The sequence below is a fragment of the Balaenoptera physalus genome (assembly GCF_965194825.1).
Source record: "Balaenoptera physalus genome assembly, chromosome: 20".
Taxonomy (NCBI): Eukaryota; Metazoa; Chordata; class Mammalia; order Artiodactyla; family Balaenopteridae; genus Balaenoptera; species Balaenoptera physalus.
In genome coordinates this window covers 13,509,466-13,536,337 of record NC_138901.1, presented here as the reverse complement: position 1 = coordinate 13,536,337, position 26,872 = coordinate 13,509,466, and the positions used below count along the sequence as shown (strand labels likewise).

At 46.7% G+C, this 26,872-nt stretch overlaps 2 long non-coding RNA genes across 6 annotated transcripts in view; one reads left to right on the top strand and one right to left on the bottom strand.

Moving 5' to 3' along the window:
* LOC309650604 overlaps nucleotides 1-10,522 on the top strand; it is an 18,473-nt gene extending 7,951 nt beyond the window's left edge. The window contains exons 3-4 of the long non-coding RNA XR_014257631.1: nucleotides 2,918-3,239; nucleotides 10,439-10,522. This is a non-coding gene — a long non-coding RNA (uncharacterized lncRNA). The remainder of the gene's footprint in view (nucleotides 1-2,917; nucleotides 3,240-10,438) is intronic.
* LOC309650601 lies at nucleotides 7,898-26,872 on the bottom strand. Of its 5 annotated transcripts, none has more exons than XR_014257622.1 (3): nucleotides 25,350-26,872; nucleotides 15,989-16,279; nucleotides 7,898-14,370 (listed from the first exon to the last, which is right to left on the bottom strand). It is a non-coding gene; the product is annotated as an uncharacterized lncRNA (long non-coding RNA). The 5 variants fall into 5 exon arrangements; XR_014257623.1 differs by having other exon boundaries at nucleotides 15,989-16,165; XR_014257625.1 differs by lacking the exon at nucleotides 25,350-26,872 and adding an exon at nucleotides 14,457-14,544 and having other exon boundaries at nucleotides 15,989-20,509.

Here is a 26,872-nt window from a genome sequence, read left to right as displayed (position 1 = left end):
GATGGGCACTATTACCAATCCTATTTTACAGATGAGAAACCAAGGCACGGATGGTGGGGTAACTGGTCCAAGGGTGGCTTGCTGGTGGTGGCGCTCAGGTGCAAACCCAGCTCTTCACCACTTCTCACAGAGGACGGTGTCTGTGTTTCCTGGGGCTGCTGTAACAAACACCACAGACTGCGTGGTTAAACAACAGGCATTTATTGTCTCATGGGTCCCAGAGGCTGGAGCTCCGAGTTCAAGGTGTTGGCAGGGTTGGTTTCTCCTGCGGCCTCCCTCTTTGGTGTGTAGACCGCTGTCTTCTCTTCCTGCTGTGTCCTCTCTCAAAGAGAACTAGAGCCAGATGGTGATGAAGGCAGCAAAAACAGATTTTATTCAGGAGCTACTGCAATGGGGGAAAAGAAGCCTCTGTATAGAACCAGGCTCCATTCTGAATTCAGCGTGGGCAAGGGGTTTACAGCCAACGAGCAGAATGAGGGGGCAGAGATGGACTCTTGCTAAGAGTATACGTTGGGGGTCAGCGGGGAGTCTGGCTAAACTGATCTACCGGGATCCTTGCAATCAGACATCACCTGGGGGGGGGGGCGGTGGAGGATGAGGAACCAATCAGATATCCAGGGTGACCAGGTACCTGGGCTGACCAGGTTTCTGGGGTGACCACATATCGAGGGAGGGTCTCGCTGCAGAGGAGGAGAGAACATCTTTTTCTCTGCCCATCTTGGGTTCTCTGGCGGGGGCCCCACACACAAGACGGGCCAAGGACAGATCAACAAGAGAAAGGCACACACAAGTTCATTAGGTTCATGTTAGTTCACAGATGCATTCATGATGTCGCACATATGCAGGGGGGCACCCACTGATGGTCACCCCAAGAGTGAATAGAACTCCGGCTTGTCACCCAACTGTGGCTGTACGAAGCAAAGGGTTTTGGGTTTCTTTTGAGGGGAGTAAGTTACGGGAAGGCAGCTGGAAAACTGTGGTGAACTTGAGCATGCTTCGTATGAGTGTGCATAGTTCATTTCTACATCTGCTTGTGATGTCCTTCAGGTTCTTTCAGGTTTGGCTCCTGTGGCTGCAGAGTCCATGACTGTGTGTCCTGGTGCAGTGCTCATGGGTTTGTGTTTAACTGGGAGCAGCAGTGTGGGTTTGTGTGCAGGGACTTCGCTATCTGAGGCCAGATTGTTTCACAAGTGGTTGCATGCCCGCCATGTACCAGGCTTCCCATTGCTCCACATCCTGCTCATATTTGATACCGTGTTTTTAATGTCTGCCAGTCTGGTAGGTCTATGCATAATTTTTTCTTATGGTTTTTATTCCCTGGGTTATTAGTAAAGTGTGCATCTTGTTGCATTCATGGACTATTTACTGTTTTTTTTTTAAGTTTTAAAAATTGTGGTCAAATGCACATAACATAAAATTTACCATCTTAACCATTTTTAAATGCACATTTCAGGGTCATGAAGTAACTCACACTGTTGTGCAACCACGACTACCATCGTCCTCCAGAACTTTTTCATCTTGCAAAACTGAAACTGTCCCCATTAAACACTTACTCCCCATTCCCCCTCCCTCAGCCCCTGGCACCCACCCTCCTACTTTCTGTCTCTATGGATCTGACTGCTCTAGGGGCCTTGTGTGAGTGGATCAAACATTATTTGTTCTTTTGTGTCTGGCTTATGTCACTGAGAATAATGCCCTCAAGGTTCATCCATGCTGTAGCATGTCAGAATTGCCTTCCTTTTTAGGCTGAATAACATTCCATTGAATGGATGGACCATGTTTTGCTTCTCCATTCATCCCTCAAAGGACATGTGTACTATCTACATTAATTTCTCATGTCTTATAATATTTGTGGAATAACTTCAGAAAGTCCTATGAATCAAAAATCATTTACCATTAACTTTTTTCTTAAACTTTTTATTTTGAAAAACATCAGAGCTAAGAAAAAGGGAAGAATATATATGGGCTCCACTTGTGTTCAGGAATTAACGCTTTACAGTATTCACTTTATTCTGTGTGTGTGTGTGTGCTGTGCGTGTGCATGTGCCTGTGTGTATACATTTGCTGTGCATGTATAGGTGTGTGTGTGCATTTGCACATGTACACGTTAGTGTGCGTGTGCATATGTGTGCTATGCATGCATGTGCATGTGTTCATATGCTAGTGTGTGCGTATATTTGTGCTGTGCACGTGCATATGTTAGTGTGCTGTGCATGCCTGTGCGCACACCTGTGTGTTTGCCGGAACCACTTGCAAGTTGGGTGCAGGCTGCATTGGGCCCCAGATATGTCAGTACCTACCTGCTCAAACAATCCTACGTAGCCATGTAAAGGTCACAAATCTCGGGCATTTAAATGGATGGAGCAGGATGTCCTAATGCAGAATCTGTCTTCCAATCACCGAACTGTCTCAGTAACGTCCTTCATACCTTCTTTAAGCCCCATTCAAGGTCCAGCTTAGGCCCCCATTACATTCAGTCATCTGCCCTGGGTCCCCTTTAAGCTACAACATCACAGTTGGAGAGCCTGGCCAGGGCTGGGGGGTGCCCCTCCCGTTGGCCTGGCCTCCAGGTCCTGAACTTAGCTCCTGTGTTCCGATCGCTCAGTAAGGCCCCGACTAGGATGGGGCCACCACCTCTTTCCTCGGAGGGTCCCGTCGCCCTGTCAAGGGAGTTCATTCTCCCCAGACTCAGCATCAGGAGTGGGGGGGGGGTGACAGCCCCCACTGGGTCCCCTTCACGTGAGACCCTGTGCTTTTGAAAGAGCAGGCACCCTGCACGTGGGGGTGGGGGGATGTGGGCCCCCGGGTGGCCAGGCAGGTGGAGACGGGCTGGTGCCAGAGGAGCTTGGCCCGTGGGTTCTCCGCTCGGATGGCTTCTGCGCCCCAACCTCTCCCCGTGTTCTCCCCTTGAAGACAGTGCAGTGCTTGTCCCAGATGTCAGCACTGGTGCATGCAGTCACCTGGCTGGGTGCTGTAGGAGCTGTCAGCGCCGCCCCCACCCCCCACCGCCGGGAAGCAGGACCTGAGTGCGGTGCTCTCGGCTGCCGTGAGCGCGCTCCCCGGAATCACCCCTGGGATGGACTGTCCTGCCTGGGCTTCCGGTGCAGCCACCTCCTGCGGGGAGCCTGGGGCGCTGGAACCAGGCCACTTCTGGTCTGTCCTTGCAGAAGACTGGGCTGCACTACAAGACACTCCTGGCTTACCCTTGGATCCTGACCATCACGTGGCCAGAGAAATTGGTAACGTTTTGGTTTTGCATGCTGAAATGTTTAATGACAGAAAAATTGTGTTCAGTTTCCTGATGTGGGTGAAGTGTGGAGCCTGATGTTGATTTGTTCTCCAAGAAATGTACATCCCAGTTCCCGCATGACGGGGAGCCCCCTGTCTCATCCAGAGATGAGAGACCCCAGGTGTGTGACCTGTGCCTCCTAGGAGAGCAGTCCTAAGGTAGTTTAAACCTGGCCAAATTCTGTCTACACAGTAGATTTAGATCTCTCCATGCCCTGTCTACACTTAGTATGTTTAAACCTGACCATGTGCTCTCTACAATGAGAACATTTAGACCTGTGTTCTGCGTACACTAGAACCTGGAGACCTGGGTAAAGACGGCCTCAGTCCTGGGAACTTCAAGATGGATGTGTAGACCTGGGTAGAGACCTGGCCTCAGTCCTGGGAGCTACAGGGGGGACGTGGGGTCCTGGGTAGAGACGCAGCCTGGACTCAATACTGGGAAGCTCTGTGCCTGCATCTGAACGTCACTGCTCAGATGTCGGGGGTCTGGAGCTGAGGCGGGCTTGTCTGGGTAACAGCCTCTGTGCTGAGTATGGTTACATGGCCCTCCCTGGGGTCAGTGCTGTGGTAGGGGCCTTGTCCTTACTCCTGTGAGGGTCACCTTCCTTGGGGCTCGTGGAGACTCCTCCGGTGTGATACCTGGTAATTATTCCAATTCACCAGCATGCACAGGCCAGTAGGGAGGCAGGTTTACCTGGTGAATTGATTGCTGGGCACTTGGTTCTGGGCTTAAGGCCGACTGGCAGCAGGTGAGGTTGCTGCTGTGATCTCCTTCTGGTCGACCATCCCTACTCAGCAGAGTCTGGACCTGCCCCTCCTCTTTCAGCCCTGCTGTCCCGTGAGTTTTCTCAACACCTCAGTGAGAAAGGAAAAGGCCGAGCCTGCCAGAACCAACGTAGTGTGTTCAACTTCAGCATGAAAGTTTTAAAAACAATTAAATAGCACAGGACCAAAGTTAAAACAGGAGGGGGCTGACTTCTTGGGACAAGTGTCGGGAGAGGGGACGGACCCTACACTTCTTTTCACAGTCCTAGGAGGTCCTGGGGGCCCGGCTTGTTCACACATTGGGGGTCCACCCAGCACAGCCATGGTGTCCTGACCGAGGCGGATGTGTGACCCCGGGTGCGGGGTCTGGGGAGGTGGGGTCACTCTAGTGTGTGGATGTGTGACCCCAGGTGAGGGTCTGGGGATTGTGTGGGTCTCACCCCATCTACATGGGTCAGGATCACGTGTAGGGGGAGACGCCATGTCTGCGCTTTGCCTGCAGTATGTCTTGTCCCCTCTGAGATTTCCAACATCTGAATTGAGGGTGTTGCCCTGATTAACCTGTGGTCCTTTTTCTTCTCTTAATCTTGTAATGTTCATATGAGGACAGGCACCTGTGAGCCGGTTGCTGCTCTGTGTTCTGCTGAGTGATCAGTAACCCTTGGTGGTATCATATTAATATCACAGCATATCTTATCCATGGGGGTCACACTGTCTGGGTTCCCCTGGAGAGAGCTCAGCACAGATGAGCCCCCCTAAGAATGGTCCCTCACGTGCCATGGGAGGGTACCATGACGGCCCCTGAAGTGGGGGATGGTGCTTGGGCCTCGCTCATTTGTGATAAAGGGGAGTTGAACTGGAATCTCAATTAACAAGACATCATTTAAAAAATTTTATTTTTAAGTGAACTAAAACACACATCAGGGACTTCCCTGCTGGCACAGTGGTTGAGACTCCGCGCTCCCAGTGCAGGGGGCCCGGATTCGATCCCTGGTCAGGGAACTAGATCCCACAAGCATGCTGCGACTAAGGAGCCACGAGCCACAACTAAGGAGCCCGCCTGCCACAACTAAGACCCAGTGCAACCAAATTAATTAATTAATTTTAAAAAACATACAAAGAACTTTTAAAAGTCAAGAATCAGGAAAAAATAAAAAATAAAACACACATCACATACCCTTTACCATCGTCACCATTTTAAGGGCACGTTTCCGAGGCATCAGGTACATTCACCTTGTCGTGGGGCCATCACACCATCCCTAGAACTTTTCATCTTGTAAAACCCAAATCCCATAACCATGGAAGTCTCACTCCGCACCCCCTCCCACAGCCCTGGCACTGACGTCCACTTTGGTCCATGAGTTGTCGACGCCAAGGCACCTGTTTGAGTGCAATCCTGCAGAGTTTGCTGTGAACAGGTCAGTTTGGAAGAGCTGACTTTCAGTCTGAAGCTCTGCCTGTTTGCATCTGAAGAACCTGCATTTCGGGGGAGGGTGTACAAGGGACAGCGCATCTGGGGTGCAGATGAGCCAGGACCTGACCAGCTGCCCATGCTGCCTTCCGGTCCCATCTCTTGGGCTGTGCCTTATCTGTGTCATCCCTGTCCCCGCTGGCGCCCCTAGGATGCTGGTGTCTAAATGAGATTCCTCTGGTGCCCCTGCTCCCCTCCCCTCTTCCTGCCGGTTGGGGAGGGGGCTGCTTGTTAGGTGGTCTCTGCTCCTGCGGCAAGAAGGACCCTGCAGGGCCGACCCACAGAGTGTGGTGTGTGATCCCAAGAGCATGGGGCCCTCACAGAACACAGCGTCGAGGTCGTGACAGGTGCTCGGGCTGCCTCATCACTGACATGGGATGTTCCCCAGATCCCGCTCAGGAGGGAGTAGTGGGTGGTCTGGGGCCCCAGAGGCCCAGTTCCTATTGTGGAGCTCAGAGAGTGCGTCCGCCTTAGGCTCCAGATCTACCCCGAGCCTCAGCCATCTCCCTGTGTCCTGTCCTTGAATGCAGGAAAATGACTTCTGCTGATCGTTGTCTACAGCATAGGCCTGGTCCTGTCAGTATCAGCGTTCTTTAATTTCGGCGTCCTGACATAGCTTTTTAGGCCTAAAGAAGGAACAACTCATGAGTGTAAAACATTTTCAGATGAAACTAATATTCGATGACTATCTCTATACTACTGAGTTGTTGAGTTCTCTTAGTCATAATTCTGATTTTAGATCTGATGTGGGGATTATAGAGGAGTCAAAAAAAGTTTTTTTTTAACTTTGGGTTTATTTATTTATTTATTTATGGCTGTGTTGGGCCTTCGTTTCTGTGCGAGGGCTTTCTCTAGTTGCAGCAAGTGGGGGCCACTCTTCATCGCGGTGTGCGGGCCTCTCATTACCGCGGCCTCTCTTGTTGTGGAGCACAGGCTCCAGACGCACAGGCTCAGTAATTGTGGCTCACGGGCCCAGTTGCTCCGTGGCATGTGGGATCCTCCCAGACCAGGGCTAGAACCCGTGTCCCCTGCATTGGCAGGCAGATTCTCAACCAATCCGCCACCAGGGAAGCCCTAATTTTTTAAAATTTATTATTTTTTTGGCTGTGTTGGGTCTTTGTTGCTGCACACAGGCTTTCTCTGGTTGTGGAGAGTGGGAGCTTCTCTTCGTTGCGGTGCGCAGGCGTCTCATGTGGTGGCTTCTCTTGTTGCAGAGCATGGGCTCTAGGCGCAGGGGCTTCAGTAGTTGCAGCATGTGGGCTCAGTAGTTGTGGTGCACAGGCTCAGTAGTTGTGGTGCACAGGCTTAGCTGCTCTGTGGCATGTGGGATCTTCCCAGACCAGGGATCAAACCCGCGTCCCCTGCATTGGCAGGCGGATTCTTAACCACTGCGCCACCAGGGAAGTCCTGAGGAGTCTAAATTTAAATCTTCATAATCTGTGTATTTGTAGCTTCAGTATCATTCATGACTTGTAGATTTTATGTTAGGGAAGAGTTATTGATTTCATGTATCACGTAAAGGATTCGTAATGATGATAAGGCAGGTAAGATTAGAATGGTGGCTGGTAAATGGTTATCTCTACTTGTGTATCTAGCGTACCTGTATGAGTCGGTTTAGTTGTCAGTATTAGTAAAGTAATATAGAGGACTACAGAACTTATCCAAAAACTGACTATTAATGTGTGATCATGAAGATGTAAAGGTTCTTCCATAATAGGTAATGTTGCATCCTGAGAGCCTAGATGAAATGGATATGCCATAGTGTTATACAAGATATTTGCCTATGACTTAACTTTTACAACGTTATGTAATTTTTTTTTTACTGGTATCTCACTTATTGAGAAAGACATAATGGTTGTGGTATTGGCTTGACACCAGTTGACAAGGATTCAATTCCTTCCTTCCTTATTATATTTTATTTTTAAAAACTTTTTTTCTTCCTTCCTTTCTTTCTTTCCTTCTTTCCCACACTGCACGACTTGCAGGATCTTAGTTCCCCAACCAGGGATTGAACCTGGGTCCCGGCAGTGAAAGCACTGAGTCCTAACCACTGGACTGCCAGGGAATGCCCTCTCCTCTGATTTACAAAACCAGGGTAATAAATAGACTGCAGAGTCTTTTTTCTTCTTTTTTTTCTTTTGGCTGCACCACGTGGCTTGTGGGATCTCAGCTCCCTGAGATTGAACCCGGGGCCACGGCAGTGAAAGCTGGGACTCCTAACCACTAGGCCACCGGGGAACTCCCCGAAGAGTCTTCTTTTTAGGAGACTGTTTTCAATAATGCTTGTTATTGGTATAAGGACAAGAATTAAAAGAAAGTATAGACTAGATGCTAGTTCGGGTTTGTATAGCCAAAGAACAAAACCGAAGCTGAGATTGACGCAGCTCAAGTTCTATTCTGTGGCCAAATAATGGAGAATTGGGAACTTAGTTCACAGATCATCTTGCCCATGTGGTAAGAGGGATTTGATCTTAAAGAGTAAAGACAAATGCAGGAGGAGTGAGGCTAGTGATGGGGAGGCACATGCATTAGTCTAGGGAAGGGGCAGGACTTTCCTGGAAAGGGGAGCCACACCCTTTTTATCCTTTCTTGGTCCGTATCTTCCAGTCAGGGCCACCAGTAGGTGTGTCATCCAGTAGCCAATGTAGTAAACTCAGTAGAATGAGACTGAGGGTCTGCTGGAGGTCAGATTCGTTGCCACCTTTGTTCTAGCTGGTTCTATCTGGCGTTTATCTCTTCCTATAGCTTCCTTCTTTTGTCTCCAGACCCTGTGACTTAAAGATACACGTTAATTCCTGTTCAAGTGGCGGTTGGTGGGTTTTGAGCAAAGAACTGGCACACCTCTGGCAACAAAATCCCCCCTTTTCTGTTACTGCTCCTCATTCTTGAGGGATGCTGAAGGGCAATGCTCTGCCTTCTGAAGCTGCTTCCTGCTGAACACGGGCATAGTTTTCCCCTGGATTAGAGGAGCAGAACTGTTCCCTGTGTTGCCTAAAATATGTCACCAGGCTGTAGTCCCAGTTGCTTGTACCCATGTGTTTGTACGGGTACAAGCCGTTTGCTAACGAATTTGACAAGGCAATTAAGCAGGCAAGGCCCGAAGATGAGCAGAGGATAATAGCATAGTGGGCCAGGAAATGGAGGAAACCGGGTTAAGCTGGGGAGGCTCTGTTTGACCATATTCCAGATGGAGCTTGGATCTGGACTTTGTGTGTTATATCTATGTTACCATTGAGCTTGCTCATATATCTCTTTTATGTTGACCTCAATCTGACCAGAGTTACTGACATACATGCAGCAGGTTTCATTCATAACTGCACAGACTCCCCCTTGCTCAGCCAGGAGGTCGTCAAGGGCTTGCCTACTGTCAAGAACAACATTTGCTAGTGAGTCCAGAGAAGTACAGAGTCCTTGTAAGGCATCCCCTATAGTTTTAGACAAGTCCTCAAGGGCCCATGTGAGATTCTGTAGCGTGATTTCACGGTATGCAAAACCTCCTCAGGAGGCGGCCAGTCCAAGAGCAATCCCTACTCCCGCCAGAGTGAGTTCTGTTGCCCTTGTATCTTGGGGCTGGGTGATATTATGAATGGTTACACCTAGGTTCCTCGAACTTAGCTGGCCCAGCATGCATTGTGCACAAATTCGGCATTATCTAAGCAAGGGTAGGCTAGAGCCCACCCTGGAAAAGGGAAGGCGTTGGGGTTGTTCTGATGCTGCAGTTGGTTTACTCTCGGGCCACAAAGGAACAGGTACCCAGGGGGCATGCGTGCCTGGTGCACCTCTGAGGAACTGAACCACCTCTGTAAGTAGCTAGCCCAAGAGGGGGTGCCCTTGCAGTGTGGGGAGAGAAGCCCACCTGCATAGCAGGGGTCACTGGGGGATTCTGGACTAGTGGCTTTTCCCCAGACCTCAGGAGGGCCACTTACTAAACCCCAGACAACCGGTATCTTCCCTCCCCAATAAGTACATCTCCCATCTGGTCCCTGTGTGTATTCACTGAGTCCGTGCAGAGGGCACAAATGGGTGAGATTTCCATAGGAGTCAGTCCCGGGGCACTTAAATTGTGGGGTAATGGAAGAAGCAGTGAACAGAGTCCAGAGCAGCCCCCGGGTGTTACTGCACGTCCCTCCCTTTGGTAAGGGCTGCTGAGAGGGGCAGTGGCAGCGAGACAGAGACTGGTTAGAGTGACGGCACTTTAGAGTGAGGGCTTTGTATTTGTTAGAGATGTTAATGCAAGGGGTGAGGTCCAAGCAGGGAAGCTGCATCAGGGATGGGATATGAACTTCAAGTGGGGAAGGTTTAGCAGACTCGTTAGCCAAGGTGAGAGTGAGGTTGTCTTTCTTAGGGGTAAAATGTAATACCTTTAATCCATAGGCATCACTTTGTGGATGGGGGTGACAGACCAGCACTGGGACAGACTTTGTCCACGGGCTATAATCAGTGAGAAATTTACTACTGCACTGAATTCCCATTCCATGTGGACAGTTGGAAGAGAGCAGAGAAGAGAAGAAAGAATAGACAATAAGGGCTACTCATCCTGCTTCCAACAGTAATATCCCCGCTATCCAGCACGGACAGAGGAGATGTCTGCCAGAGGGAGGGAGTTTGGCAAAACAGCAGAAGCGAAGTGAGGCAATAGCAATGACAAGGCCAACTGCTAAGCCTGCCCACCACATTACTTATCTATTGGTAAGTTAGTCCTTTTGAAAAGAAACTTAAGGTCTGTGACAGGTTCACAGGTGCTTTGAGTGGACGGCTCAGTAACTTCTTCCTTAGGTGTAGGTGCTGTTTTCACTCTGGTATGGTGGGCCCATGGAGTTATGCCCTGTAATTGTAAAGCAGAATAAGTAGTCCAGATTACTAGATAAGGTGCTGTCCACTTGGGGTCTAACTGGTCTTGTGGATTTCCAGCCTTCCAGGTTTTCAAATAAACCAATTTTCAGGGAAGAAAGGATGTAAGACGCTGTCCGAAGGGGAAGGCAGTTCCGGATTCAGGTAGGCATGTAAAGCTTTGATTATTTCCCCTGTCTGTAAGGTATATTTCTGCTGGTCCATATCCCTAAGATTGGTCTTGGAGCCGGGTCCTTCAGGAATGGGCCTCCTGTACATGGGCTCATATGGACTTAACCTGCGCTTTCCTTTAGGGGCTATTCACAGTCTCAAAAGGGCTATGGGGAGAAGGGAGATCCAGGGTTGATGACTGTCTTGACATGGTTTGTCTTGACATGGTTTGTCTTGACATGGTTTGGCTAAGTTTCTTTTGAGGGCTTGATTTATTCTGCTTTTCCTGAGGATTGTCATCTCCAAGTGGAGTGTAAGCCCCATTTAATTCCTAGAGCTCTAGCGACTCCCTTAGTAATTTGGGAAACAAAGGCAGGCCCACTGTCATTCTGGATGGACTTAGGGAGCCCAAACCGAGGGATTATTTCCTTGAACAGGGCCTTAGAGACCTCCCAGGCAATCTCCGTTCAGGTGGGGAATGCCTCCATCCAGCCAGAGAAGGTGTCAGTCAAAACCAGCAAGTTATCTAAAATTTCCTTATGTCCAGGGCATTACTGTAAAATCAGGTTGCCAGTCTTGACCTGGATATGTGCCTCTATACTGGGTGGGGGTCACTCCCTTGACCTTGGTTGGGGGTTTGTGTTGGGCTTATTCTGGAGGCAGATAGGGCAAGCTTCAACCACCTGTTTAAGGAGACTATGGAAATTGGGGGCAGTCATGGATTTGATGAGCCATTTAAAAAAAAATATTTATTTGGCTGTGCTGGGTCTTAGTTGCGGCACGTAGGATCTTCGTTGCAATGTGCAGGATCTTTAGTTGCGGCATGCGAACTCTTAGTTGCAGCATGTGGGATCTAGTTCCCTGACAGGGATCGAACCCAGGCCCCCTGCATTGGGAGCACAGAGTCTTAGCCAGTGGACCACCAGGGAAGTCCCCGATGAGCCACTGATATAGGGCCTCCTGCCCATAATGTGTGCTCTGGTGAGCTTCCAGGATGGCCTGCAGTGCAGTGGCTGATGGGAGGAACAGCTGCCCATGACTGTTAATCATCCACCTTGGGTATTCTGGGCTTTTCAGTGGTAAGGTTTTTGTCTCAGAGATAAATTGTAGCTCCCAATTTGTATAGTAAGTCTTTTCCTATTAGGGGAATTGGGCATTCTGGTACATATAAGAGTGAGATAACATTCTCCCTTTCAAATCGCACTCAAGGGGCTCTATAAAATTATGTTCCTGTGGCTTCCCTTCCACTCCCATTATCTTACATTTATCCTTGGTCATTCTGCCTTGTTGGGTGTTCAAGACTGAGTAGATGGCCCCTGTGTCGACTAGAAAGTGACCTAGAAAGTGTGTTTTACCCCCACAGTCAGGGTCAGCCAAGGCTTCTCCAAGGAGCCCCTGGGCCCCTTCAGTCCTCTTCTTTCATGTGTGCGACCAGCAAGGATGGGCCAGGACACGGTGGTCCCTTTAGCTTCCTTCTGAGACGTTTGGGGCATCCCCCTCCCCGTGGCCCTCCTCCCTGCAGTATGCACACAGACTGGCTTTGAGCCCTTCTCTCCACTGTGGGTGTGGTCTTCAAAACCTGGGGTGACTCATTGATGTCACAGGGTCCCTTTGGGGGAGGCCCCATCATCACTGGGAGGTTGACTGACCCTGAACTGCTGAAGCCAGAATACTGGCAGTTGGTTCCGCTGGTCTATCTTCCTTGGCATCTGCCTCCAGATCCTGGTTGTTGAACACCCGAAATGCTGACTCCACCCCGGGAAGAAGGCGTAGTGCGCCCTATCTCCAACTTCTGTAATTTTCTCCTAATGTCTGGGGCGCTCTGCGAAGTGAAATGGGACTTAAGAATGGCCTGCCCTTCCATTGACTCCAGGTTCACCTTCGTGTACTCACAAAGGAACTCCCTTAGGCATTCCAGGAAAGCCAAGGGGTTTTCCTTCAGTCCCTGGATGACTCCCTGAACCCTACTCCAATTTATGGGTTTCTTCCCAGCCAACTGAATGCCCTTAAGAATCAAATCCTTGAAATGTGTGAGGTGCTGCTGACCATTTTCCTCTTAATGGTCCCACCCAGGGTCCATGTAGGAAATGGCCTGGATTCAAGGCTGGTATAGAGTGTCGTGCATTATTTTGATTGGTCTTATCAGCTTCCTCACTTGCATTAGTTATAATCAGTGTCTTTTCTTCCACAGAGAATACGATGTTCAGGAGGGTTTGGACATCCACCCAAGTGGGGAAAGGAGTGTGGAATATTCCCCAGACTAAATTAAGGACCCCCTTGGTATCTTCCTTCAAGCCCTTGGATCGATCCTTCCAGTTACACAGATCTGAGGAAGATAAGGGTACGTGCACAGTGGTCAGTCTGCCCTCTCCATTAGGGACCTCCGAAAGGGGGAATGGCCTACGGCTTCCAGAGGGCTGGTACTGAATGCTGCTATGGGTGTGCACTGGACTAGTCCCCAAGGGAGGCATGCCGAGAGATGGAGCTGGGCGAGTCGGGGAGGTGGCAAGGGCACCAGGTAGGGTGGTTGTGAATTGGAGGGAGTAGAAGGTGTCAGGAACCAGGTCAGGTAGCGGTAGATGACTCAGGAGTCTCGGGTGAACTGTCAGAAGGGGAAGAAGCTACCCTTGGCAGAGAGAGGAAGTCAAGAGAATCTTCAGGCTGAGATTCAATACCAGGAGAGAGAGAGATGAGAGATAACCTCGCATTTCTCACAGAGGCCCTTGTTTTCGCAAAGCACCATGAAAAATTGGACATAGGGGATTTCATCCCATATTTTTCAAATGCTGGCAATAGAAGTCCAATTGAAAAATGATATAATTTAGAGAGCCATTAGTTGGCCAACTTTCTCCATCCACCAGTTAATACTGGGGCCATGTGATGTTGCAAAAGAAAACAAGCTGTTTGTTAGTGGGCGGTAATTTCTAGTTATGGAGGATGCACCCTAGTGGCGATTTCGCTGGGATGGAGGCTTAGTTACCCCTACTGGGGAGTCCTTATTTCTAGTCTGTTTCCAACTTCCCAGTGGCCTCCTCCTAGGGTTGGTGGCGAAGCAGATCCCACAAGATCTAGCTCACACCAAGTGATCTAGGTGCTGTAACTGAAACGTGAACCAATCTTTGTGGGGGATGGGAGGGGCGATGCTGTCTAAGAGGGCCTTAGTTATGAGGCCCCTCTCTCTCTCTTTTTTTTTTTTTGCTGCGTTGGGTCTTCGTTGCTGCCCACGGGCTTTCTCTAGTTGTGGCGAGTTGGGGCTTTGTTACGGTGCACGAGCTTCTCGATGCAGTGGCTTCTCTTGTTGTGAAGCACAGGCTCTAGGCGCACGGGCTTCAGCAGTTGTGGTGTGTGGGCTCTAGAGTGCAGGCTCAGTAGTTGTGGCGCTCGGGCTTAGTTGCTCCGCAGCATGTGGGATCTTCCCAGACCAGGGCTCGAACCCGTGTCCCCTGCACTGGCAGGCAGATTCTTAACCACTGCGCCACCAGGGAAGTCCCAGATCCCCTCTTAAGTCAGCAATTAGACATTCCCAGATCCACTGTGGGGCTGTAGGAGATACCTGATGTAGGTGGGTGCTTTCAGCAAGCAGTCCCTGGAGATGGGGGAAGGTGGAGTGGGAAATAAGGGTTCTCTAGCCAAATAAATTACCCAGAGGGCCTCTCCAGCATTCAAGGAGACTGTTCAAAGAGGGCTTGTCCCTGCTTGGTTACAGGTGATCGAGCAGGGAGGCCAAATCCCATTTGGCATGTGTCCAGTTCTCTGTACAACCAGCTACAAGGACCCAAGGACTTCGGACGATTTGGAGGTCGTCTTCTTTCCCCAGCCAGGCAAAGTGATTTTCCTGAAACCTGACAAAAATAAGATTTTTAAAGGGTTCACGTCTGAGGAGGGATCCCAAGAGATCTGTGATGGACAGTAGTGGGGAGAGACCTACCTGACAGACAGGTACCCTGCCCTGGGATGGCAAACTGGGGTAAGACAGACCAACACAAAAGATGTGCTCTTGGATTCTTGACTATATGCTAAAGGACAGAGGGAACACAGCAGGGACTGGGCGGCTGGAGCGTTTTACAGTGTGCCTACTTACGCGGACATTTGTTCCCAGTCAGCAGCGTGCCTAGTGCTCATCTACCCTGGCCTGTGACTGACTTATCCTTTCACAGGGGTGTTCCAGTGGTGAGTGCCCTAGTGGCTTTTATGTGCTCGGTCCGTGCCCATAGTTGCAGCAAGGGTTTCCAAGAGCATTAGGACAGATAAGACCACACAGAACAGAGACTGAAGCTTCAACTGTATCAAGAACAGAGACTAGGACTTACGATACACACAGAAAACAAAGCGATGTTCTTACCATGTGGTGGCCTCCGGAGGGCTTCTCATTCAGTCCAGTCCCCTTCCTGGGAACCAGTCCAACTAGACAGTCTATTGTCCAATCTCACCCACTACTAGAGGATCGACTATATTTAGACAACCAGTTGCCCAGTCCAGTCCTCTAGACAGAGGTCTGGCTCTAGCCAGGCCAGGATTCTTTCCTTCAACCAGCCAACCCCTACAACCAACCTTGGCTTTATTGGCTGAAGTAGGGTCAGGGCCCCCTGTGCCAGCCATCCCCTGGACACTACCCCAATGTGTAGCAAGCATCCTTGCTATAGATATGCAAGGGTGGGGAACCGGTCTTTACCTAGGGAGCACTCTACCTAACGCTTGGCTGCTTTTTGATCTCAGACTGGATTCAGTAGCCCTCACTGGCCCAGAGGTCAAGGATTGGGGCAAACTACACAGTTATTTAGCCAGCTTTGTCAATCCTAGGTCGGCAAGCAAGTCCTGGCTGAGTTACTGGATAGAATGGCAGATCCAAGGTCACCCTCCTGACTGGCTCACTAAAATTTGCTACAGAATCAAGTCGTATGGACCTCCAAGGAGGGTGGAGGAATTACAACTTAATTCAGCAACAGAAGCAGTGTACATGTTCAATGCAATCCCTCCAATATTCAAATGGTATTTTTCATGGAAACAGAACAAACAATGCTACCACTTGTATGGAACAACAAAGAACTCTGAATAGCCTAAGCCATCCTGAGAAAGATGAGCACAGCTGGAATCATCTCCCTCCCTGACTTCACACTACATTACAAAGCTACAGTAACCAAAACAGTATGGTATTGGCACAAAAACAAACACATGGGCCAGAGGAACAGAATAGAGAGCACAGAAAGAAACCCATTTGTATGTTGTCTGTAAATTCACGACAAAGGAGTTAAGAACACAAAACGGGGAAAAGACAGTCCCCTCAATAAATGGTGCCAAGAAAACTGGACACCGTCAACACCACATACAAAACTAACTACAATCCACAATTTTCCACATCAAGTCCTTCCTCTGCTGGGTCTTCTGAAAATGGACCCCCCCCCCCCCCGCCCCACAGCAGTAAGGCACACACAGGAAGCTTCTCCTCCCATTATTCCTCACCTTTTACTCCCATGGTGGTGCCTCCTGGTGGTTCCTGAAGACACTGGGCTTCTGTCTGCATGGACTCAGCCAAGTGTTGTCCCAAAGCTGAAACCATGGCAGATCCTGAAGAGACCGAGCTTCTATCAGCAGCATAAGTAGCCATGAGCCAAGTCCACCAGTGGAACACACATGTACCTCAAGGATCAGAGAGGTGGGTTTGGTGCCGCCTGCTGGCCAGCTGGGAAGTGCAGGCCGCAACCTCTCAGTTCCCTGGAGCCCATGCTCACAACTGGCGAGCCTGCAGAACCACTAAATTTGGAAATTCAAACTGAGATGGAGCCAAATATCCCATGACTTCTCCAAAAATAGTTATAGAATAATAAATTGGAAACCATATGCAGTCAAAAGACTGTAGACACAAACTTTACAACTCACACCAAAATTCACTCAAAATTGTCCATAGACAAATTTAAAATGTAAAACTATAAAAATTATAGGTGAAAACATAGAAGGAAATCTACATAACCTTGGGTTTGGTGATGAATTTTAACACGAAGTCTCAAAAGCCTAAGAAATAAAATTTTGAACATGGATTTAAAAAATTTTAAACTTTAAACTATGAAACATCTTATTCAGAAAACCAAAAGACAAGCTACAAACTGAAAGAAAAATATTTGCAAAATGCATAACTGATAAAAGATATGTACTCAAATTACACCAAGAACTCTAGAACAAACCCCATTAAAAATGGGTAAAGACTGGAACAGACACCTGGCCAAAGAAGATATACAGATAGTAAATAACATCATATGCCATTAGGGAATTGCAAATTAAAACAACGAGAAAGCACTGTACACCTATTAGAACTAATAAACTCAAAAAAAAAAAAGAAAAAAAAAAAAAGAAAAAAAAAACCCCACTACTGATTGATGGAGGGTGAGGAAAAACAAGAGCTCTCCTTCACTGCTGGTGAAATGCATATACATTTTGGAAGTTTTTTTCCAAAGCTAAATAAGGCTCACCTGAGGATCCAACATCGTGCCGCCAGTATTTAGACAACTGCTTTTAAGAACTATGTCCAAATGCAAACAAGGATGTAATTAAGCACAGCAACTCTATTCATAATGGCTATAAACTTAAAGAAACCAGGATGTCCTTCAGTAGAAGAATACATAAGCAAATTGGGGTACATTCATTTCAAGGGGAGCAGAATATGCCACCCTAAAATATGCCTGTTGGCATAAGGATTACTTTGAGCTGATTTCTTTTTTTTAAAAAAGAAGACACATAAGAATCTCTGAAAACCAAGTCAAGATTTCCCTTTTGTGAAGGAAGTTGACATTTATAAGGGAAGTCTCCATTTGAAAGGTTCTCTCTCTCTCCATACCAAGAATGGAAGGATGAATAAATCTCAAGAAACTCTTATCAGTGGAGAAGCTAAGACTTAAATCTGCACAACAACCATACCCTTCCTTCCTTTTTTTGTCTTTAGATGAAGATGGTATTTAAGGTGATGTCTTGGGCCATTTCAGGGCGTTACTCAGTTTTCCTGAATATCTCTCTTGCATACAGGAGGTACACACGTTATTAAACTTCTGAATGTTTTTCTCCAGTTCATCTGCCTTTCATTTTCATTACTACATGGGGGATCTCAATGAAGAACAAAGAAAGGTAGAGGGAAAATTATTTTCCCTCCCATATACATGCAGTGGAATAGCATTCAGAAATATAAAGGACTGAACCACCAACCCATGCAAAAAACATGAGTCTTACACATATATTGCTAAGTGAAAAAATCGAGTCTGAAGTGCTACACACTGTATGACCCCATTTATGACATTCTGCAACAAGTAAAACAGAGAGATGGTAAACGGGTTATGGGTGGGAGATTGAAATATTCCATAGGATACTTTAGTGATGAATACCTGCCACTATGCATTTGTCTAAACCCATAAATTTTTACAGCCCAACAAATAAATCATAATATATTTAATTTCAGTTATTTAGGATATGGGAGTGCCACAGGATGCATTACAGAATTTAACAAAAACTGATTTAGAAATGTATTAAAAAACCTCACTGTTGGTGGTGGGACAAAAAGTGCTGACCTCGGTAACTTTGGAAATGAATGGAATCGGTAGACTAAAGGGAACAGTGGACTCTACCTAAACAGTGGACTCTATTTTATGTTTTTGTTTCTTTTTTAAAAAATTTTATTTATTTTTGGCTGTGTTGGGTCTTCGTTGCTGTGCGCGGGCTTTCTCTAGTTGAGGCAAGCGAGGGTTACTCTTTGTTGCAGTGCACGGGCTTCTCATTGCAGTGGCTTCTCTTGTTGCAGAGCATGGGCTCTAGGTGCGCGGGCTTCCGTAGTTGCAGCACGTGGGCTCAGTAGTTGTGGCTTGCAGGCTCTAGAGAGCAGGCTCAGTAATTGTGGCACACGGGCTTAGTTGCTCCATGGCATGTGGGATCTTCCCCGACCAGGGATCGAACACGTGTCTCCTACATTGGCAGGCAGATTCTTAACCACTGCACTACTAGGGAAGTCCCTGGACTCTATTTCATAAAGTTCTTTCCCTGGGGGTAGGAGCTAAGAATGCTGAAACCACTGTATTTGTAATCTGGAATGGAGCAAGCGATGAATTCAAAAAATGACAGATAGTGAAAGCCAGGTTTCTCACCATTGGAGTAGGAAGTTACAGATAAGCAAAGGGAGAAGGTTACAATATCCATGTAATAATGGATCAGGTTGGTGGCATTTATGTAACCTCATCTTTAGCTTAACATGGATACAAACAGTTCCACATAGAAATGTTTATAGGACTTCCCTGGTGGCACAGTGGTTAAGAATCTGCCTGCCAATGCAGGGGACACAGGTTTGAGCCCTGGTCCAGGAAGATCCCACATGCTGTGGAGCAACTAAGCCCATGCGCCACAACTACTGAGCCCGCGTGCCGCAACTACTGAAGCTCACGCGCTCCAGGGCTTGTGCTCTGCAACAAGAGAAGCCACCGCAGTGAGAAGCCTGTGCACCGCAATGAAAAGTAGCCCCTGCTCGCCGCAACTAGAGAAAGCCCGCGTGCAGCAACAAAGACCCAATGCAGCCAAAAATAAATTAAAAAAAAAAAAGTTTATACTTAGGTGTATATGCATAAGTTGCAATACATATTTCAGTGCATTGTCAGCTGGGTACATTTAGCTTCCAAATATAAGTTGTTTTTTTTTTTTAAATGGGAGATCTTTTTTGTTGTTGTTGTTAAATATTTGTTTATTTATTTTGGCTGTGCTGGGTCTTAGTTGCGGCACGTGGGGTTGAGGAATTCTTAGTTGTGGCATGCATGTGGGATCTAGTTCCCCGACCAGGGATCAAACCCAGGCCCCCTGCATTGGGAGTGCAGAGTCTTACCCACTGGACCACCAGGGAAGTCCCCAAAGGTAAGTTTTTTAATACCATCATCTAATAAAAGGAATCAGGGCTCTTTGAAGAAATGGCTGCTACTAGGACTGAGAGAGTAAATATATGAGCCAGGATAATCTTGAATTATCAGAAAGTAAAGAAGTACCAAGAGAAAAAACCCCACAAGATGTTTTCATTTGACATAATTCCACCAGACAATGAAAAAAGCTCTCAATATGCAAAGCAAGAATGAATTAAGCACTCAAATACTGTACTGCTGAATTATAACCACAAGTATAAAATAACTATTCAGGTGTCCACACTAGTAAAATAAATGATTACAAACATTTTTATGAATTGGGTTGAATAGAAATGTCCTCTGCAGAAGAATTCCAAATAACTGATGTAGACACACAGCCATCCATCAAGGAGGTAACCCAACCCTCTTCTGAAGTGTGGGTTCTTCCTAAATAAGACATACAGTATGGACACGGGAAAAATAACTTCACAGGGAAAACTGACAAACACAACCTCAGCCATGTGACCAAAGTTAACATGAAAGGTGATAAGCTGCCTTGAGAGCCTGCTCCCTTGACATAAAATGATGAGAATGCACTTGACGTCTCTGACCTAACTTCCTCAAAACCCATAAACCCAGTCTAATCATGAGAAAAACACCAAGTAAATCCCCATGCGGAACAGTCTACAAAATACCTGACGAGTCCTCAACCCTGTCGAGGTCATAGAAACAAGGATAGTCTGAGAAACTGTCAAAACCCAGAAGAGCCTAAACAGACATGATGACTATATGTCATGTGGTGCCCTGGTTGGGATCTGGAACATAAAAAGGTAGAACAAAGGGAACCAGAATAAAATATGGACTTCAGTTAATAAAAAGGTGTTAATATGTGTTCATTAATTGTGACAGTTCTGTAGGAAGCTAAAAGGGAGGGAAAATTAAAAGTCAAATAAGACAAAACCTATTGTATCAAACTGGAAATGTAGAGAAAATGGGTGATTTTGTAATAAAAACACATTAACAAAATGATTCTAAAATTAGGAAAATACAAACATACCAATTAGCCACCCAGGGACCTCTTTCCCCTGCTGGTTCTCCTCTCATTATGCTGGGGTTTCCCTCTCCTGGACAGGGAAGGAACAGGAACAGAGATGTCCAGCGGCTCCCCTACGATCTGACCCCACCCAGTATCTTCACCATCACCCACCATGACCGCCTGAATGAGAACACCCTGCGAGAGGGAGTCTCAGGGATTATTGATTCTGATGTGTAAGCTAGGACTTTTTTGATTCCAAGGGACTGGACACACTTACTGATGTAAAAGTAAATTAATAAATTTCTTAATGATAGAAATAAAATAGTACTTGCAAGAGGCAGTTATAGCAGTGGTTTTGGGCCTGGTGGGACAGGGGCTCATACTCTCATAGTGTGACCTGGTCCCTTTGTCCTACTAAGTGACTTTGTGGTGGCCCCATCCACAGGTACAGTCTCTATCTCTGCATCAGGGGCCTCCAGCAACTCCAGGCTGACGCCCACTCATGTCCATTCTACTGGGAAGGGTCTCTCCTTTAGGTTCCATGAAAAGTCACAGCTTTAAAGACCTTTGCTCAGCTTGGGTCCCATTCTCATCCTTGAACCCACAAGAGGATGGAACACGGGACTGGCTAGACACAGATCACATGCCCATTTCTGAGGTGAGCGGAACATGGGATCAACCCTCCGCAAAAGTGTGGACTGGAAGCAGGTTGGATGTAATTCCCAAAAGCTGAGATGCTGAGAACAGATGCTGGGCTGGGGGAAGCAGCAGATCCACATCACTGACAGCCCACTGCACAGCACAGAATCTGAAGCCCAAGGAAGGAAACGGTTCACTTAGGGTCAGGGGCTGTGGCCACCCTTCCAGTGCTCTTGCTGTCCTCCCAGGATGGCAAGAAGCTCTTCCACTTGCTGAAAAAGCAACTTTATTGTTGGTGGGAAACTCAGGGCTCCTGCCTTGGGCATCGGGTCCACACATCTCAAAGATTGGTCAAGAATAGCCTGTGTGTCCTTGGAAGGCACAGAGATCTCATTCCTGTCCCTGGGAGGTGGGAGCCCAGGCATCATGCCCCATGTTCACATTAACCACCCACCCACGAAGAACAAATTTGCTCATTTTCCAGTCTCTTCTCTCTACAAAAAGTAGAGAAATTATTACTCAATGAAACAGTGGGAGTCTCAAGGATTATTCTACACCACGATAACACAGTTGGTGGCTTTCCAGAGACCACAGGGTATGGGCAGGGATGCACATATCTCCCCAACAATATGGCCTCAATGTCTGTTAGGAGTCCCAGATGCTGCAATACCTTTTTTTTTTTTAACACCTTTATTGGAGTATAATTGCTTTACAATGGTGTTTTAGTTTCTGCTTTGTAACAAAGTCAATCAGCTATACATATACATATATCCCCATATCTCCTCCCTCTTGCGTCTCCTTCCAACCCTCCCTATCCCACCCCTCTAGGCGGTGCTTCAATACCTTTGATTCTCAATGGATATGAATGTCAATCTTTGTTACAACCAGAAGGTTGAAGGAATGCAGGGCCACAGTCTGTGTATGGTTGTCATGACCAGGGCCACACTCAGTGTTTGGAGGGTTATTACCTCTCTTAGCAGGCTAGGAGGCAATGAGGGAGGAGGCATTTGTTTCAACCACATGGATATTGGGAACTGAAACATCCCAAGGAACTGTCTAGGATACCCAGGTAGCTGTTCAATTACCCAGCAGCACAATCGGCTCAGCAATTGGCCACAGGGGCTTGAGGGGCAAAGGCTGACCTGAGCGGGAGGACCATGGATGCCTGGCTGGATGCTCAGAGGCCAAGGGCTGTTCTGAGACTTGACTGTTTTTACACCCATGCAGATGGAACAGAGGGTCTATCCAGTCCCAGGAGGGCCCCACCAGCCCTCACCAAGGTAGCACCGATGGGCCGGCAGCTTGATGCACCCAGTCCTGTATAAATCCACACATGTCTACAGAGTACCTTGCATGTCAGGGCTGCGCTGGACTGTGGCTGCTCAGAGTGGGGCCAGCATCCCTTCCCAGGTGGGAGGGTAGAGGGAAACCCTGCATGACCTCTGAGACCCTAAGTACCCTTGACTGAGGTTGAGTTCAGTCTGAATCAGTTGAGTGACCAGAGAAGACATTACATTCATCTTCTATCAGAGCCCAGGGCTGGAGGAGCAGAAAAACAATGGCCTAGCTCAACCTTGATCCTAATCCTAAACTCGGACCCTGACCCTAAACCCTGACCTAACCTTAACCTTAGCCCATACCCTAAACCTAACCCATACTCATACCCGTATCCTACCTGTATCCTAATCCTAACCCATACCCTAACACAATGAGACCAAAACCATAAACCTTAACTAATAAAGAAAACAACAACCGTGACCAAAACCAGAAACCATAAAATGTATTAATTAACCATACATATGTCATAACCATAAACCATAACCCAGCCCCAGCCCCCCAAGTCTCAGCCCTAACACTAACCCTCCAAACCACTAACACCAAGCCAAATCTAATCAAATCATACAAATACATCATAAAAAAGAAAACTACATCAGTATAACTTATAAATAGGAATGTAAGAATCCTCCACAAAAGAAGAGCAACATGAAAGCAAAAGAATATTAAACGGATGATGCCATAAGCGTCTCTACACCAGAAATTTCAGCGTGTTCAACATATTAAAACTAAGCAATGTATTAAACCACAATAAAGGTGTGAAGTAAAAACACATGATCATATCAATTACTGCAGAAAAAGCTATAATCAAAATCCAGTGCTATTTCATGATACAAACACTCAAAAGAAGGAATAACAACCTAAATGTCCATTGACAGAGGAATGGATAAATAAGATGTGTACATATAAACAATGGAATATTACCCACCTGTAAAAGAGAACGAAATAATGCCATTTGCAGCAACATGGATGGACCTAGAGACTGTCATACTGAGTGAAGTAAGTCAGACAGAGAAGGACAAATATTGTATGATATCGCTTATATGTGGAATCCAAAAAAAAATGGTACAGATGAACTTATTTACAAAACAGAAATAGAGTCACAGATGTATTGGTATACAGAAAACAATCTTATGGTTACCAGGGGGGAAAGAGGGGGAAGGATAAATTGGGAGATTGGGATTGACATATACACACTACTATATATAAAACAGATAACTAATAAGGACCTACTGTAGAGCACAGGGAACTCTACTCAATACTCAGTAATGACCTACATGTGAAAAGAACCTAAAAAAGAGTGAATATATGTATATGTATAACTGATTCACTTTGCTGTACAGCAGAAAGTAACACAACATTGAAAATCAACTATACTCCAATAAAATTTTTTTTAAAGTAGTAATAAAAGGAAATTTGTTCAATATGGAAAAGAGTAGTACACAAAGCCACAGAAAACATCATACTCAGTGTTAAAGCCTGAAAGATTTACTCCTGAAGTCAGGAACAAGGCCAGGAAGCTGGCCTTCACTGCTGTTACTCAATAGTGTACTGGAAGTTCTAACCAGAGTCTTGAGGTAAGAAATAAAAGGCATCCATGTGTGAATGGAAAAATTAAAGCTGTGTCTATTCACAGAACACAGATCACATCTTGTATATAAAACTTCCTATATCAACAAAAAGTTATTTGAGCTATCAACTAATTCAGCAAAATTATAGGACAAAATATCAATTCACGAAAATCTATCTTATATGTGTACACTAGCAATAAATAATCTGAAAAAGAATTTATGAAAACAATTCCATTTTAAATAATGTCAACGTTAATATTTAGGAATATACTTGATCAAGATGTGACTTGTTTTTATGTATGTAAAGTTGTTTGTACGTTCGAAATTACTGGGAAGTAAGTTACTTTTCAAAACGCCCTGTCATTACCATGCCAGAAAAGCAGAGAAAACATCACACTTCCATATAGAGGCCAAGCCTTACCCAGATGCAGTTCACCCAAAGTCCACATGGAATTTACAGGCACTGTGGGAAGATTAGATTAGGAGCCACTATGTCTTTGGTGTTGTGGATGATCTGGATGCGATAGAAACAGTGGGATTTTCGAGTTCCAATTTTCTACATCATCACACCAAAAAAACTATTAGAACTAATACATGAATTCAGTAAAGTTACAAAATCAATAACACAGAAATCAATTGCATTTCTAAACACTAGTAATGAACCATCAGAAAGAGAAAGAAAACAACCCTATTACAATTGCATCAAAAAGAACAAATACCTAGGAATAAATTTAACCAAGGACTTGAAAGACCTACACACTGAAAACTTTTAAGACATCGATGAAGAAATTGAAAAAGACACAAATAAATGGAAAGATATCCCCTTCTCAGGGAATGGAAGAATTAATACTGTTAAAATTTCCATTCTGCCCAAAGCAACGTACACAGCGAATGCCATCCCTACCAAATTTCCAATGGTATTTTTCACAGAAATAAAACAAATCATCCTAACATTTGTGTGGAACCATAAAGGACCCCAAATAGCCAAAGCGACCCTGAGAAAGGAGAACAGGCTGCAGGCATCTTGCTCCCTGACTTCACACTATATTGTGAAGCTACAGTGGCCAAAAGAGTGTGGAATTGGCACAAAAACAGGCGCAGGGACCAGAGGAACAGAACAGAACCCAGAATTAACCCCACACAGATGGGGTCAGTTACTTTGCGACAAAGGGGCCAAGGACACACCAAGGGGAAGGGCAGTCCCCGCAATAAGCAGTGCTGGGAAAAATGGACACCACATAGCTCATGCCGGTTACACTGCACACAAAACTGACTAAAAACGCAGTTTTCCACATCAAGCCCTTCCTGGGTGGCATGAAGACGGACAACCCTCCCTCAGCAGTCAGTCACACACACACAGGAAGCTTCTCCTCACTTCTCCTCACCTTTTCCTCCTGGCGTCTCCTGGGTCGTCAGGAAACCCAGCTCCTGTCAGCATGGACACAGCCCCGTGTTGTCCTGAAGCCCAAGCCCCGGCGAGTCTAAAGGAGACTCAGCTCCTGTCAGCAGAGACGCTGACCCGGGCATTCCAGCACAAGCTCTGGCGGCGCCTGAGACAGAACTCCCGTCAGCGGCGCGCAGAGCCAAGACCGGTGGAACGCGCGTGCGCAGTGGGTCAGAGAGGCGGGCTCAGCCCACTCTGTGGTCAGTGCGGGACGTGCAGGCTGCACCTGACTCACAGTTCACTGGAGACAGCGCTCCCTGCTGGCAGAACTGCTGAACCCACTAAACTGCGGAAATTCAAACTGAAATGGAGACAGTGTCCCAAAACTTTTCTAAAAATAGTTAAGGAACAATTAATTGGACACCATATGGCATGAAATGACGCAAACTTCACAACTTACACCAAATTCATTCAAAATTATTCATAGACAAACTTAAAATGCAAAACTATTCAAAATTATAGAAGAAAACATAGAAGAAAATCAATAGAAGCTTGGGTTTGGTCATATAGATCATGAGCTTTGAGTTTTAACACACAACACAAAAAGGCAATCCACAAAGAAAAATAAGGACTACTGTCATCACAAAGCTAACTCACACCTCAGGAATCACAACAGATGATTCCCAGAATGAACTGATTTGCAGGAGGCAGCATGCCTGCAGCCCTCAGCCCTCAGCCCCCAGGTGGTGCACCTTTCCTAGGAGAGATTTATTTCCTGCTTTCCAGGAGACAGAGAATATGGAAAGTGTCTCTCTTGCATGGGTCTTTTCTAAGTAACATTAATTCAAAAGAATTAATATGTCATTAAGACATATTTAGAAGTGGCCTGCTCTGGGCCCTAACAATATATACATACATACATACATACATACAAGAAAGAGAGAGACAGAGAAACAGAGAGAGAGAGGCACTGACAGACAGAGAAAGAGAATGAACACAAGGGAGAGGGATCGAGTAGAAGTCACAGACTTTTCATAAATCAGTCTTCATGTTAGAACCCAGTCACAATGTCCATGCACCCTGGAGGGGTGGGGACTACAAAAGGACGTTTGACCAGGAGGCACCACAGAGGCCGAGATGAGACACTGTGTCCTGAATCTAAACATAGCAGGAGGGCTTCCCTGGTGGCGCAGTGGTTAAGAATCCTCCCGCCAATGCAGGGGACGCGGGTTTGATTCCTGGTCCGGGAAAATCCCACATGCCGTGGAGCAACTAAGCCCGTGCGCCACAACTACTGAACCTACACTCTAGAGCCCATGAGCCACAACTACTGAGCCCGCATGCTGCAACTACTGAAGCCCACACGCCTAGAGCCTGTGCTCTGCAACAAGAAGCCACCACGATGAGAAGCCCGTGCACCGCAATGAAGAGTAGCCTCTGCTCGCCACAACTAGAGAAAGCTGGCACACAGCAACGAAGACCCAACACAGCCAAAAATAAATAAATAAATAAATAAATACATTA